At 36.9% G+C, this 16,113-nt stretch overlaps 1 protein-coding gene across 2 annotated transcripts in view; it reads right to left on the bottom strand.

Moving 5' to 3' along the window:
* The window catches only part of POLA1 (DNA polymerase alpha 1, catalytic subunit), a 202,237-nt gene that overhangs the window by 64,001 nt on the left and 122,123 nt on the right, over window positions 1-16,113 (bottom strand). The window lies entirely within an intron of this gene.

Genomic DNA, 16,113 nt, shown 5'->3' with positions numbered 1-16,113 from the left:
TAACAATTTGCTGAGTTAAAACGAAATAAAATCTGAGCCAGCTTGCCCTATGACAGCACAGGGAGACACAGAAAAGGCTTCTCTTAAGAGTACAGAAGAAAGAATGCTTCTGGGATTGGTAAGGATGTACCTTTTGTGACAGGTCCAACCATAGGTTAAACCAATGCCACACCTCATCTCTAAAACCCACCAATAACAGATATCTAATAGCATAACAGAAAGCACACAGTAGAAATTTTCCAGATTTTCCCAGCTTTTGGAAATGGCTGAAGGACCTCCCGAATCACTCTCTCTACATTCAGTGATGATGGACGCATTACTACCCCCATCCCAATGAATCTGAAGTGCTTTTGAACCAATGTAAACTTTGAGCATCTACAACACCCTGCAGAACAACTACACACTATATGAAAAAGTATCTTATTTTTCTTGAACACATCAAAAAATAATACAAAAAAGAAGATTTTCTTTTTTTAATGCTTTCTAGTTCTTGCATCAGGAGAGACTAGGAATAATCATCCTGCATTCACCTTTTCCATGTCACTTATGATTTTATAGACCTCCATCACATCATCTGCAATCAAACTCTTATCCAAACCACAGTCCTAATTTACTTAGTTGTTCCTTGCATGGAAACCACTCCACATCTTTGTTGCCCTTCTCTGAACCTCTTCCAGGTCCTCTCTGACATGAGGGGGTAGGGAGAAATGGGACAAATGGGGGGGGGGGGGGGAGGTGAAGACAGTATTGCACACTGTATTCAGCATGACAGATGAACATAATTTACACAGAAACAGGATAGTATTTACCATCTTGTCCTCTGCTCTCTTCTGTCTGCAAGTTTCATTTGCCTAGAGAACTACTGAGTATTTGAGCACTGAGCAGTCATTTCTAGAAAGATATTATTATCCAAGAATTATATCATTCTTCACTAATAAGTAAATACACTGTATGCAAAATTAAGATTGGATTTTTAGCATCTGCATCACTTCACATTATTTGGCAGAGGATTTAATCTTCCATTGTTAACTGACAAGTCACCTTGGTATCACAAAGTCTTTCTGCAACTCTTCTCCAACAGTTCCTGCTTTTACCAGCCACGAGCAGCAACACTGTCAATTTCTGCATTTCAGATTATCAGCTGTCGATTTCTCTGTTGGGAATAGTGACTGTTTATTTCTGTCCATTTCCAGAATGTGTTTCTGTTGCTCCTCCAAAGGAGTTTAATCTAATTCCTGGTACTTTGACAGAAATATTACAAATATAACGACAATTCAAAAGTTGCTTGCTTTCCTTCTCACTGGCTCTTTAACAATCTGTCCCAACATTAGGCTCTGGCAATGACTTCTACCTAATTTCCATAGGGGCAACTCAGATTTCCAATTACTATCATGTTTCCTATCCTTCCAGTTTCCACAGCTCAAATCAGAGCAATGCTGTTACTATCACCATCTTGGTGACAAGTCAGTGACAAAAGCCTACAACTATACACCTTTTCTGGCTTTCATTTTGTGGAGATTCTGGCTTGCTGACAAAGCACATTTATTCATAAGACATGACATGCTTTGTTTCCTCACTGGCATGGCCAAAACTGAATCCATGTTCTACACCTCGGTAATGCAGCATCCTGATTCAATATGACTACGTCAGGAGCTTAGTTTAAAGATAGGTATTTGAGTTACTTTATCTTGAATGCTTTGGAATTCATGTGGAGGAATATATAAACTTTACTTTCCTGTCTTCCAAAACCTTGTTAAAATGGGTTTTGAAGATGTCCTTGAAAGTTTTTGTTTTGTTGCGGTTGTTGGTTTTATTTGTTGTGGGTTTTTTTTTTCTTTTTAATGTCTTTCCTATCCTTTACTGGAGTACGCAGAGATTTTTTTTGGTTTTGCAGCTTCTTCTCTGAACACTTGTGTTCTTTCACGTTAAACTGCGACACAGTTTTATCCCTTTCTTCAACTTAAAAATATATTCTTCTACAATTGAATCCTTTCAAAAGTGCTAGAAAGTCTGATTCAGTCTTTGTTTGTTTAAGATGAAACCTCATTTCAAAATTTATTTATTCCAGAGAGCTCTCTTCTTTCACCATTTCTCCAGCCATGTCAGTATTATTCCACTTGGTGCCAAGCCCATCAAAACACTTCCTGTTGCTCTTTCAGAGTGGCCCGTGTGGACAAACAGGAAAATTTTATGGGCAACTTCATGCCAACAGCAAGGTATATAACACTACCTAACATGTGTGCATGGGTCCATAATGCAAAAATGGAAAGAGTCGACTAAGATAAGCAGCCAGAGTTCATTTCACCAACTATGGATATTTAAAAGCCTGATACCCAGACTAAAAAAAGCACCAAAAAGATCCTAACGGATTTTGGGAAGAGGCAAACCCTGCTCTAGACTCCCTTAATGAAACACAGTTTCACCAAAATCAGAGCAAGCTTTTTGGAAAACAGTATGATCAATGCATCTAATCACTAATGTTTTACTGCTATGTAGATTAACAACGTCAGTCATTAGATATTTAATACTGCACTGTAAGAAAATTTCAAGAATTCAGAAAGCTTCTGTGGACTGAATTTTGGTCACTTGCACAACTGTTGCCCTAGCAGTCCTAGTACCGCTTTCAATGTCACATCCAAATTATTTATGACAAATATTTCACAAGTGACATTAGAAAGATAGGCGCCACCCAACAAGACTAAGTCACTTCATCAGCCAATGCTTCACCATGAAAATTTCTAATTTAGGACCTGACCTGTATCTTCTGGAGTCAGCAGACACAAATGAGCCTCAAGGGAAAAAGCTAGTCCTTAGCTTTGGTTTTGCAAATGAACCTAAGATTTATTTCTAAAAGAGAAAGGTGTTAATCTGTTGCTGCAGTTTTTAAAATACTAAATTTTAATAGACATGGAATAACTTTCTACTGAAAAAAAGTTACTCAGGGATAGCACTGAGATCATCAGGCACTCATGTGAGTACTGAGAATATCATTACAGCCACTGTGAGTGAAAACACAAAAACATTTCTAGAAAGGATAATGAACTGTCACAGATCTTCCATCAAGTTAATTCATAGAGACAAAATCTGTGCTCTGTGTGGAAAGCTGTTTATGCGATATTTGTTTATTATGTGGCACCTCTACCTTCCTATGAAACATCTGTTAGAAGCCTGACACAAACAGGGCCTTAAAATACGCAGCCAGGCAGGGAGGGGGACGTGTGGAGGGAAAGTGTCCTCAGCCATTCCAAAACTCTCCTGTTTAAGAGTATAATTGTTTCAGCTGTAACTATGAAAAGATTCTGTATGCAAAAAGAGAACACTCATGACTCAAAACATATTAAATGACTACATTTGAACTTTGAAACATTTTATTATACTAGAAAAACAAAATAAATAATAAACTAGAAAACTGCCAGATAGTAAGGTACTTAGTTAGGGAATGCAAGTACAACTGAAAAAACAAAGCCTGGAACAGGAACAGCATCCCAGCTTCAGCTGAGCAGAATACTCACAAACAGACAACCGTGAAAATAACGCATGATAAAAGCAACTGTGTTTTCTGCTACCTATTGGCATTTTTGGCTAATAATTAAGAAACAAAGGAGTACACCACTTGCAAGGTATTGCTCCTACTACTTTACAAGGGAATGCATAGATGGTTGACTCAAACTACCACTGAATGCATTTGAAGTTTCTTTATGCAATTGTTTTGGTCTAATGCAGTCACTGTTGAAGACAGCACTGGAAACTTTGCTGATCACAAAACACAGGTGAAAATAACCTGAAAAACCCTGCTTAAACTAAAACCAATAGCTTAGGATGAAAATAAGCGTTCAAATGTAACAGCTTAACGATTATTATACTTGCTTTTCAACTACTAAGAAATAATGATCAAAACATTGAACTTTTACTAACAGTACATTTCTCAATAAATCGTACTTAAAATATGGAGATCTGAGTGTTGCCTAAATAAAAAAACCCTAATGTGTTGCATAGATACTAACTAACTAAATATCCCTTCTACTCATATAGAAAACAGTTAATGTCATTTGTATAGACTTCCTACCAGTTATAATTAACATTAAAGAGGTCTTTTCTTCTTTGTCACCTCTCTATTCAGGCCTTATTTGCGTTTGTTTGTACTTACTATCTGTTAATCTCTCTTAACAAATGACAACAGTAACTGTTGCTATTATGCATGGAAATTAAACATGTAGATAATTGTGTGAAGGGAGCTATTTTTGAAAAAAGCAGTATCAGAAACATGTAGCTCTTTATGTCTCTTGTTTTGCTTTGATAATTAATCCATAGCCTTGACTTGTTTTAAACAAAAAACTTTTCCATGGACATGCATGTTGCAATCAAATTCAATACATGCATTATGTTCCGATTCAATTTGTTCAAGTGCATTACTGCTAACCCTTATTTGATCCATGCTTGTTGTCTTCACTGACCAAACAAAACCAATCCTTTATTTCTCAGCAGCTATCACTGAGTCTGTAAATTAATTTGTAACAGATCAAACAAAATCATATTAGGAAACCTCTGGTTTTGTCCTACTTGGTATCTGCAACACTGTGGGAAATGAAATACAAGGTGGGAAATGAAATACAAGTTCATAGGGGATAAAAAACAACTAGCATTTTCAAACATTCTGTCCACAAATGCTTAATTAATTCAAAAATATAAAAATTGCATGCAAAAAAAAACCCAAATCAACCCTGAAGCAAATGCACAATATGAAAAAAAACCCTAAAGAGTACTATGTCCACAAACTGTAGCTAATGGCGAGAAATTTGCAAGTCAAAAGTAATTTTCTTTCTTTGTAAGTCTGTTCTTGAGAATTAGCCTCTTGCATTGTAGTGATCAACAAGCATTATAAATATTACCTCGAAATACAGAGGCAAGAGATTTTGGAACAGCTTTTCAAACAGAAGTTGCAAGAGTCAACAACGTACATTTATCGAGCTTTATCTCAATAGTTTTTACAAATTACAGTTTATAATGTAGCTTGGCTGTCTGCTACAGCAAAGGACTGGATGTGCTTCTCTACATTCCAGTTCTGTATCTGGTTCCTGCCTTCACACAGTCTGGATGTGGAGGGACCATAATGCTTTAAAAGTTCACATGGAATGAAAGAATTCAGTAGTAAAAGAAAAAAACTGGAAGCACTGAAAATTATTCAGAGGTCACTCTCAGACACTTAGGGAGTTGAATTTCAAATGTAATTAGTGCTTGCTTCTCTACAATTTTGCTCTCCCTTGAAGACAACCTTAATGTGGATTTTTGAAAATGGGAGCTTGGTGAGTGACATCCAATCTCCAGATGGCTGCGATACCTAACCTTAAAAGCACACTGGATCAAAAACCCCTGAGCTTCCTCACTGCAGAACTAAAATTATCACCTTAAATCACCAAATCCTCCAGAAGGGAAGTGTACAAACCAACCTGGACATGCCTTCCTACTGAATCAGCAAAAGCTTGCTGTTCATGTCACTGATCAGCAAGCCAGCTTCTGGATGGCTAAATGAGACACAAGACAAATTCTTCTGCTATCATTGTGACTTCCTAAACAAGTCACTCTAACTTCAAAATGACCTTTCCTTTCAGACTACTCAAAAAGCATATGATTTCCAGTAATTCCAACACCAGAGGCATCAAATCCCATTTTCCTGACAATGTCCATTATTATGGATAGAATATAGCATGGCAAATCTGATCAAAGAGGCTTTAAATCCCCTGGAAAGATGAGGTTTCACCACCACTGCATTCCTGGGTAAACTATCAGATCTTCTGATACTTCCCTGCAATATTAAAAGATAGATGATTTTATGAAATATTTTATATGAAGTTTCTTGTGGCACCAACAGACATGACTTAGAGCCCTGCAAGTTATCAGTTCCATTTGCAATAACTTCTGTATCACAGGACAGTTCTCCCTGTTCCACCTGTCTGTGTCTTCTGTAAATGTCTGAATATCTGGGGGAGCAGACAGACAAATGTTCCTTAGTACTATACGACATCTCAGGAATAAGAACTTGACCCAAAACCTCTGTTTGTACATTCTTTGGAAAGTGTCCGACTATTAGTGGCAGCTACATCTTTTGAGAATTACATCACAACTTTAAACTTGAAACACCAAAGGTGGTATCAGTATCAACTTCAAGATGAGCTATTGCTGCGAAGTCAAGAAAGTTTCTCTGCTGTGTACCAGAAACCCAATTACGTTTAAATAATTTCAACTGCTAATCTGCTTTTTTGCCTGTTCAGAGCAAAGAAAATACTCTAGTAATAACAATGACTTGATCCAATGCACTTGCACCATCTTGCTGAGATCTCAGTAGCAATGAAAATCCAGATGACAGCGTGAGAACCAGTGTCATGCACTGGAATTTCAGTAGACAACAGACTCAAGTGACACCTACCTGCCACTGCTACAATCCCAAGAAGAAACCCCTCATGTTAGGGATGCTACCTTAAACAGTGAAATAAGATTTCTCATGGGAAACTTCATCCCCTTAGCACAATGTGAAGTCCAGTGTAACTCAGGTTTTTCAGGCAAAATCCTAGTTTTTGATGAGGAAATGTACCTGGTAAAAACCTCCGAAAAGAAACAAACTCTACTACTGCCAGACATAAGAAAGGCATATTCATTGTTTGAGTTTCTCAATAATAATAAAAAAATAGCTGTGAGACTATGAAAAGGATGTCATTATATCTTTGTGGGAAATCTAGAGGACCAGCAAAGCCTCTTTAGTAAGTAGGTTCAGACACATTTATATCTCAAAGTAGTATATGGATAAACATCGTTATTGATATACTAGTCATTCCAACCTTCTCTTCCACTTCGCAAAAGACTAACAAAAAATTACTGTAAAAGTTCTTTCCACTTCTTTACTATATTACTACAAGGAGATCAAATTGTACTAAGTCAGAAGTCCTAACATTAGGTTCAAGACATCACTTACTAGAGAAAAGATATGTTTGATTTTCATCCTAGAATTTCAAAATGTAAAATAATTTAACAATGAAGAGTGTGTGCAAGCCCTCTTGAACTGCCAGGCATAGCTGAAACTTTTAAGTAAGAAGAAATTCTTAAAGCTACCTAACATATTTATAATCGAATCCGAGTATATAGGCTAAAGATTATATTTGAGGATGTTTTAAGGCTTTATACTGCTAAGTGCAACATTTAATCACCTCCCAGTAATAAGTTCCTTGATATTTCACAGACTCTTCAAATAAATTGTTTTATAAAAGGAGCTGGGTCAAGAGCCTATTATTGATGCTGGCTGACTAGAGCTTTTGTCTTTTTATTTGAAGTGGGACAGGTACCATGGTAAACATGCTGCCAAGCTTTTTCTAGCTGAATAGAACGATATTACAGCATAAGCTTAGAACTGTGGAGCACCTTAGGTTTGCATATATTCCTTTATAAATTTATTCTACAGCTCAAATCCTTTACCTAAGGAATGCTTATTCTATGTTGTCTGGCATTCTGTTAGGTGTTGTGTACATTTGGCTTTAAATTTCAAGAAGCAATGCAAATAGTTTTAGTAACCATTATAGTAACAACAACAGAAATGAGTTCCTAAAATTTATACATAAAGCTAACTATAGTGCATTAAGAGACCTGACCATAGATGCAGCGTGGCATACGACTATTCAGATCACAAGTAATGGTAAGGAACTATTTCATCTGCTCACTCTTGGCCATTAAATTCACATTCATTTTTCTTCTTCAATACTGTAGCTAGTTTTTCATCCAGAAAAAAAAACAAGTTACATTTCCAGTATGAGTATTTTTAGAGTCTGATGCTACCTGATCATCCAATTTAGGGAAAAAGTAAACAGGGACCACAGCACTTCACACTCCATTTCATGCTGCCTCACTTCAGTGGAAGTTGAAGATACAATTTCAATTTCTTCTCAAAGCACTTTCTCATTTTCAGAGCTTCTTGAGTTTTGGCCTATATAAATGATCTGAATTCAGCTGTGGGATGGAATGGATAAAAAAACTCTTATAAAGATAGGAAATTCCTTTCCTGGATGGTTCATTATGCTCCTTTTGAATTCAGCATTATCTAGGCTGATTAATGGATAGATGTCATCCTTCAGGAAAAACACAGAACTGACTGTTAAATGAAAGAATAGTAACAGGGAGATATGAATTGCTTTTAGAAGTGTACTACTTGAAAGCAGTACAGATCCTGGAGATGGCTGGTTATATATCCAATATTATCATCACAGGAACTACATTAATGGATGTTATCATTGAAGCGTCTTAGCAAATAACTTCCTAGTAGAAGGCAAATGACCACTTTACCACTCAATGAGACAGTACTCCTGGTAAAAGAGAAGGATACCCTCTCCAAAATAATATCTACTGACACCTCCTGTTCCCAGAGACACTCAAGTTTCCCACTGGAAAGCTGCCAGCCCAAACTGACTGAGAGGCAACTGGAGTAAACTGGAACTGCACCTTCAAAGAACCAGACTGTGAAGATCCAAAGCAACTAGACAAACTGTAATTGAGAGCAATGTAGCTACACTAGCTTGCCGTCTTTACAGAAAGCATGAGAGAGGAAATAAATTCCACCCAAGTTTCTCAGAAGAACACAAACTATCCGTCTATCTTGGAAAAAGCCGGTGATACCAGAATGATAAAAACACTGAGGTGGTTTCCAGGTAGCCATTACAAAAAGTGACGCTCACCTTTTGCACCCAGCTGCTCTGATGTAAAACACCCAAATCCAAATCTAGTTCCCTTTGGATATTATGGAAAATGAACATAAACTTGAGAGGATTTACCCTAAAACAAAATTCTGTCCCATAAGCATACTTTTAAGGACTTCTTTCAATACTCATGTACCTCAAGGTCCTGATGTGAAGTCAGTCACAAAATATGCCTATTTCTAGGCTACTGAAAATAAAAGTTTATAGATTTTCAGGAATGTATTTTCTGATTTGGATACTCCAAAATAATAGAACTTGAATTGCTTCTTAATTCAGAAGTGAAAACTCAGAAGAAAACACACAAGACTGAAAGAAAACTTCTGAGAGTAATATTTGCTAGAGATTACTGGAGTATTTTTCTGTCATATCATTTTTACTGTTAGAAGTCTCAGGGTGGGGAGGAATCAAAGCAGAAGATCATGGGAGAAGCAAGACATGCACCCTATTTCCCCCAAAAAGAACCCAAATGCTTAAGATAACATAAAAAATGCTTTAAACAAAAATTACCAAACAAGACAGAAGTGAAAAATATCTTGTAGGTCAATGTAAGAGTTTTACATATTATTAAAAATTGATTTTTCTTTTTAAGTATGACATCTTTAAGTGTACAGTCACGTGCCATTTCATATGAGTTATTTGAAACGTATTGATCTCATTTGTGCAAAGACCAGGCTCTGACATCAGCCTGCTGAAAGGATAATAGAGCACTCCAAACCCTTATGATAGGTTTGATGCAAACAGTAGCCCTCACTTAAACACATGTAATAGCACCACAAGTGAACAAATTCAACCTTAGCAGTTGCAGATTATAAACTACATTATCAAGTATGTTCTGCTTTCTTCAAATCAAAGCCAATACTTTGGTCTTATCTTCAGCAAAATAAAGTTCTAGGCACCAAAAACATCAAAAAGTAGAGCACAAGTGTTCATAGGTTCACAAAGGGAACCATCAATTACCAACAATGTTATTTTACTTAAGGCAATCTGAAAACAGCTAAATGGGATTTCAAACAAGCAAATGGTAGAAGGAATACTTAGTATGACTACGTATGAAAAACTACATTGAGAAAAGGATCAGTGAAAGATGTCTTATAAATTTCTGTATGGAGAGTTCAAACCTCTAGAAGGATATTCAAGTCCATTCTGCAAAACATTCTCTCTATTCACATAACTCAAAGCAAACCACATTCTTAGACTGTAATAGGTCACAAGTAAGTACAATACCTTACTTCAGAATAAATTTTGTTTTCTCTGTCAACTGCCAACAAGGCACAAAGAACTCATACAGCCCATCCACGTATTGCTTGTTAAAGAATCTGGCAACATACAAACACTAAGAACTCAAGATTTCTTAAAATACGTGCCTCTACTTTGGTTAGAAAGCTAAAATCACACCCCCCTGCCCCAGCTTCTTCCAGAATCCATCCTCTTCCCTCTCCTCACAAACATTTGTACAGACCTTGAATCTTTCCTCTGTCACAAATTTAACTTACCTTGCAGGAAGTTCAATATGACATTAGGTGTGATGTAGAACATTTTACTCGTGTACATGGCAGTAAGTTTTGTCAAGTATACACTTCAAGTTGGTAAAGAGACAAAAAGACTGCTTATGTGAAATGTTTATCTCTGCAATATGGTTATGAAAACTTTAAATACTGAAGAAGTTAATACATTTCTGAAAACTTAACAAATTATAATGCACATATATACATGGATACATAAATTTAGCGGAGCTCAATGGTGTGAAAGGTAATGGCAGAGAAAGTGGTCTCAACGGTCTCATCACCTTAAACTAGAAAAGTTTAAAGCATCACTAAGCAGTGTTTGTTCATTTAAGTTTAATTATTTTCTCCTTGAGAATGGCACTAATGAAACTGAATATCTTTCATGGTTTCGAAGAGCAGTCTGAATGGTTTGTAAACAGGAGTGGGGGCAGACAAGAGAACTGGCTGAGCCAGGGGTTGCTAGGTGATGCAGAATGTAAACCCACAAACTTGTTCAGGTTTACTTTGCTTTCATGCTGCTCTCACACAAGCTCTCCAAAGTTTTAAGAATTAATTTCCAGGTACCTCTTTAAAAACAGAAAGTAAAATAATTAAAAAAGAAAAAACCTTTAATCCTCTTCACCTCTTACCTCACCCACCCCCAGCAGGAAAAGATAGGAAAAAGGAAAGGAAATTCACAGCATTAAAGCACAGGAAACCCATCAGAGTGTTTTGAATACAATGATGGAAGAGGACATTCCCTCTATATGTTTGCATGCCCTCTATATGTTGAGGACTGGTGATTATGAAGAACTTTTAATCTTTTCAGATTGATTTTTACTTTTGCAAATGTAAATAAAAAATACTTCCGGAGCCTTTAAAGTACTTAAACTAAAACCACAGTCATATTTACTGATGTTTCCACTGCAGATTATAGAAGCTGACTTTTCTGTACAGCCCTGTGTTTCTACCCCATCCTTTTCAGAGCTGTGGTTATGTGGTTTTTATTTTTTTTTCCTCAAGTATCTGATCAGAGATTGTCCAGTAAGAGCACTTTATTAGATCATCAGTCAGAGGGTTTTACAAGCACCAAGAGCTATGGGCTCAAATGCAGCACATCAGTTTTAATAGCCGAAGGTCTAATAGTAAACTGCAGATACTGCTGAGAACTTTCCATGCACTGAACTCTTGAAAAAGCACCATCTCTCAAGCTTAAATGCAGCTGCCTCTTTCAATGCCGCAAATGGGTAAATTTGACAAAAAAGCCACCATTAAGACTACATGAAAGGCTCAAGACAACATCCTTTCAATGCTTTGTACTTCAGTAATCAGATGTACTTACTCACCCCCTCCCCCAAACCCGATCAAGAACTATTTCTGAATGGTAGGAAATAATTCCACTTTGTACATCTTTTAGTTAATCAAGACTTTCTATTCAGCAATTTGACCTTTTGTTCAAAACAGGATTATCAGTTTTTTCGCCAGTTACCAAGGGCGACTCGCATGGTGAACATAATTGCAATAATTTGCAAAACACCATGGCAACCCACATTACAACTAGGTAAATACTGGTCTTTTGTGCTACATTGTTATTTTCAGAGATGCTGAAGTCAAAGAACGAATGACAAATGAACACAAAATTTATATTTGCTTTGTCTCAAAAGAGAAGAAAATTGATAACAAGAATTGGGGGGAAACCGACTACAGCTGTAATTTCTAACTTGATTAATTAGGATGGTAACAGTCCTTAACAGTATATTCAACAAACAGCCCTGACTTAGTCTCTCCACCCACCTCTCTCTCTTTCTTCACTACTACCACTTACCCCCACCCCAGACAAATTTTTTCAGCTAGGAGAACAAACAACTCCATTTTCTCTTTCCTTCAACTTAATGGAATCCTTAATTACAGAATATTGTTCTCCTGCTCTTCATTACACTGAAAACTGAAAGTGAGAGAGAGAAGGGAGGAGGAAGCCAGTGCCAAGCAGACAGGGTAGCTACAGTCATCTTACCCTGCCTGTGCTTTTTTTGTCCATAGCAGACCTAAAGATGAGATGGCATTTTTTGGGTGGGCTTTTTTCTGGTTTTTTTGTTGTTTTTTTTTTTTTTTTTTAATATTAGCAGCTGTTGTATAGCACACAATTAAGTAAATTATTTAGTACTCAAGTTCTCTCACTGCCAGCAGTAGTAAGACATGAAAGCTCAAGTCACGATTAAAATCCAAAATCAGAGAGGAAGCAACTGCTTAAAAAGGGAAAAAATTACTTTTAAATTTTCAGATGGGTGGTTTGCAACAGAAGACCTACTGTATCAAAACATTTGCCTACAAATAGAATTATACTTAATAAACTAATAATTTTAACTTATTTTCTTTATAATTGTAAGGAACTTATTGTTACAGCGTAGGCTTCTATTAAGACTTCAAGGAACCACATTGAAACAAATTACTTCAGGAATATGCTATAAATACAGAGAAATAATTTTGCTCAAGAAAAAAAATCTGCTAAAACCAGTCCAATGCATGTTACCAATTGACTTCACAATAAATTTAGTATATATTACTGGAGCATGACTTCTGTGCTGAAATATTTATTATGCCATAGTGAACTGACTGAATGGTTGAGAGCCTAATTTTCATTATACCATTAATAAAAACAAGTTATACCTCTATACAGGCCAAATTCTGTCATCAGATGTATGCATATGTGTCCTATAAAACACAGTGGCACACTTCAGCAATGGATGTTCACATAAAGAGTATATGAAAAATACATTAAGCTGCAAAGAAGCATGCAATCAGAAATCAGTGTAATTCTCATTTCAGTTCCCTGTACATACAAATCATGTATGTCAATTTAGAGTTAAAGGACTACATCTGTATTTTAATTCTCATTAAATTACTGGACTGCCATTAGGATAAAACAGGTTTGCAACATAAACATGCGTTGTGAACACCGAGGAGTACATATTAACATGAAAGATATGAAAATAAAGTAGTAAAGGCAACTGGATCTGGCCTCAGGGAGCTGAAATACACTACTGCCTTTGCTCCACAAATCCTCCATATTGCCAGACAAATCACTTCCAGGTTACTGAAAGGACTCACAACAGAACGACGACAGTAACTCACCTCAGGAATCCGTTTTCAGTGAAACTTCAAGGTCTACACTGCTGAAGTTTGAGCAGACTCAACTGTAGTCTGAAAGCTGTGCTTTGGACAGTTACACAATACCACACATTCTGAAAAATCGGGTTCTTTCCTCACAAATTTGGCACTCAAACTTATGAACGTATTTATGAACAAATTCGATGTTCATTCCCCTATACCTCATTTCTCTGAGAAATAACCAGTTTGTCACTTTGCTCTATACAGTTCTTGTAATGATGTTCTTTAAGAGCCACTCCATCCTACAAGTGAAGTGTGCCACAGAAAACTCCATGAGAAAAATAAACAATTCTAAGCAAAGCTTCAAAGAGTGCACTTGGTAAGGTAAAGGACATTCACTAAGCAATGGACAGAAACTGCTGCTCATCTCATGAGTGCTCATCTAATGAATGCTGTCCAACCTACAGGCTGCAATGCACTGAAAAAAAAGACAGAATGGGATAACACTATACATATATGACCAGGATTAAACTTAAGTGAGTAGTAGTCATTCTACAATAATGCAACTTTCCCATGTCCAACTCTGCAGTATCAGGATGACTCTTCTATTTTTAAATAAATAAATAAATAGATAATCCATATTTCTGCCTATTCTTCCTCAAAATAGGGTTTAAAAGACTACAGAGATTTTGCTGTTTGAAATAACCCTTTTTTGTTGTTTGAGTAACCCTTAAGAACAGCAAATTTCTACCTTCTCTGCAAGCCACACATTTTGCCCTGTATGTGTCTATAGCAGAGGTAGGTGAAGACTTAGGAATTTTCTTGTACTTTTTTTAATTAAAGCAACCACACTCAAATAAAATTTCTTGCTTTTCTCATCCAAATTTCCACAGGCAATCTTCATCTATGCCTGCCTCCTCATGCTATTTCAAGTCTACCTGCCCATCCAGAGGTTTAGCCAGCAGATACCCCATTTGAACATTCTAATTCAGCCAATTCAGCTCAATTCAGCTTCTTTGCTTTTCGCTTCCTCTACACCCATTCATGTGCACGTCCACTCTCCTATGCCAGTTCTGGTCTCTTTACTCATCTAATCTCAATTCTTGCAATCACACTCGGAGGGGGGTTTTGTGTTTTGGTGGGTTTTTTTTTAAATCTGTACCATACTTTATTCTGAGACAAACATTGTACCCTACTTAACTCCACCTTAAATGACACTATTTTCTTCCTTCTGCTGTTACTTAATTAAGCTAAGCATCAAGAAAGACCCTCAAAAGTCTCAAAAAACCTTTTGGTAAGTGTTCTGAGACGATCAGACTTCATCCTCAGCCTCCCCTCAGCTACGCATACATTCCTGTAACTACTTTCAATACCTGCCCAAACCTCTTTCCTGCAGTCCTCTTAGGTTCCTCTCAAACTTTCCCTTAGATCTGCTTATTCTTTGAGAAAAGAGAGCTCTTGTTCTGCCTCCCTCTGGCCTTAATTTTCCTTTCCCATTTCAGTTTCCAGATCTGCATAGATCTTCACTTCAGCAACAGCTGGTACCCAAAGCCATATCAATATCCATGTTACAAACGTGTTTTGAGGGAAAAATCTCCATACATGGCACACTGTATGACCAGATACTGTTAACAAGAGAGGTCAGAGGGAGGTGGAATTTTGAGAGTGTTTATAGCCTTTTCTCTTATTTTTTCAAGGGCTTATAAATTGAGCATATCTGTGACTTGCCGTGAAGAACAGAAAGTACTCAACAATATAGGCTGACCTGTTAGATCTCAAGCACCCAAGTGACACCAGAAAGGAAAAACAGCACCTCAGAAGAGCCATTGTGGGTTAGTTTAAGGTAGACACAACATGTTTTCTCTGATTTTGAAAAAGTGCTAATCCATGTTAGATTAAAATTTCAGCTAGAACTCAGCTTTAGACAGATCTGGCATACAAAATGGAGAGCTACACATCTAAAATGTGGGAATGTTTTAAAGCTTTAAATCTTAAGTTTTCCCAACTGTAATCCTTGATAAACATTTTTTCTTACTAGCCTCAAAGCAGTATTCAATAGATTAGAAGGACAAGTGTTCAGAGAAAACAACAACATAAAGGGTTTTGTTTTTCGAAGTAATAGCAGCCATGTTAGCAGCAGCAAAGAAAATACTAAGAACCAAATCAGTGCAATCCTTTGGCTGCTGTTCTTGACAAGCCTCAAACTGAAAGGTCTCTGATACACAGACACTCCCCTCTCCTCTCCTCTCTTCCCCACCCCCTCCATCTGGGTATATAAATATAATTTATATAAGCTCATATATAGAGAAATATAGTATAAATATATATAGGTATTACTATGTAAATCATAGATTATTAAAAATATTTCCAAGTGGACTTATGCGAAGCTAGTCGGTGCTCCTTTATCACAGAAGTGGACATGACCATCTGGAACTGGCTGCATGACTACTTGGGATGAATACGGCCACATTAAGAGTAGGAAAAAGGGCTGCATAGAACTGATCTGTCTGCATCCACGATGGTCTTCCTTAGATAGGCTGTAGAACCTCCCTGAACAACCGACCTAACATCAAGGTTGGACTTGTTTTGAGTGGAATGGTTGGGCCAGAAGACATCCTAAACAATTCTAGACACCAACTAAAGTAACCAAATGGGCCTTAAGCAATTGATGATCCTGTGTAAGCATTATAAAAACAAACCAAACCAAACCAAAAAGCTAACAGAAATACAGGCCTGTCATAAACTCATTGAACTAAAAAAATCTATGAATGGGGAAGCCTGTTTTC

This window comes from Pezoporus flaviventris, unplaced genomic scaffold (assembly GCF_033815535.1).
Source record: "Pezoporus flaviventris isolate CSIRO_AGI_PZ_B2104156 unplaced genomic scaffold, CSIRO_AGI_Pfla_v1 ptg000015l, whole genome shotgun sequence".
NCBI classification, from domain to species: Eukaryota; Metazoa; Chordata; class Aves; order Psittaciformes; family Psittacidae; genus Pezoporus; species Pezoporus flaviventris.
Note: the sequence above shows the minus strand (reverse complement) of the source record. Positions and strands in the feature narration are given on the sequence as shown.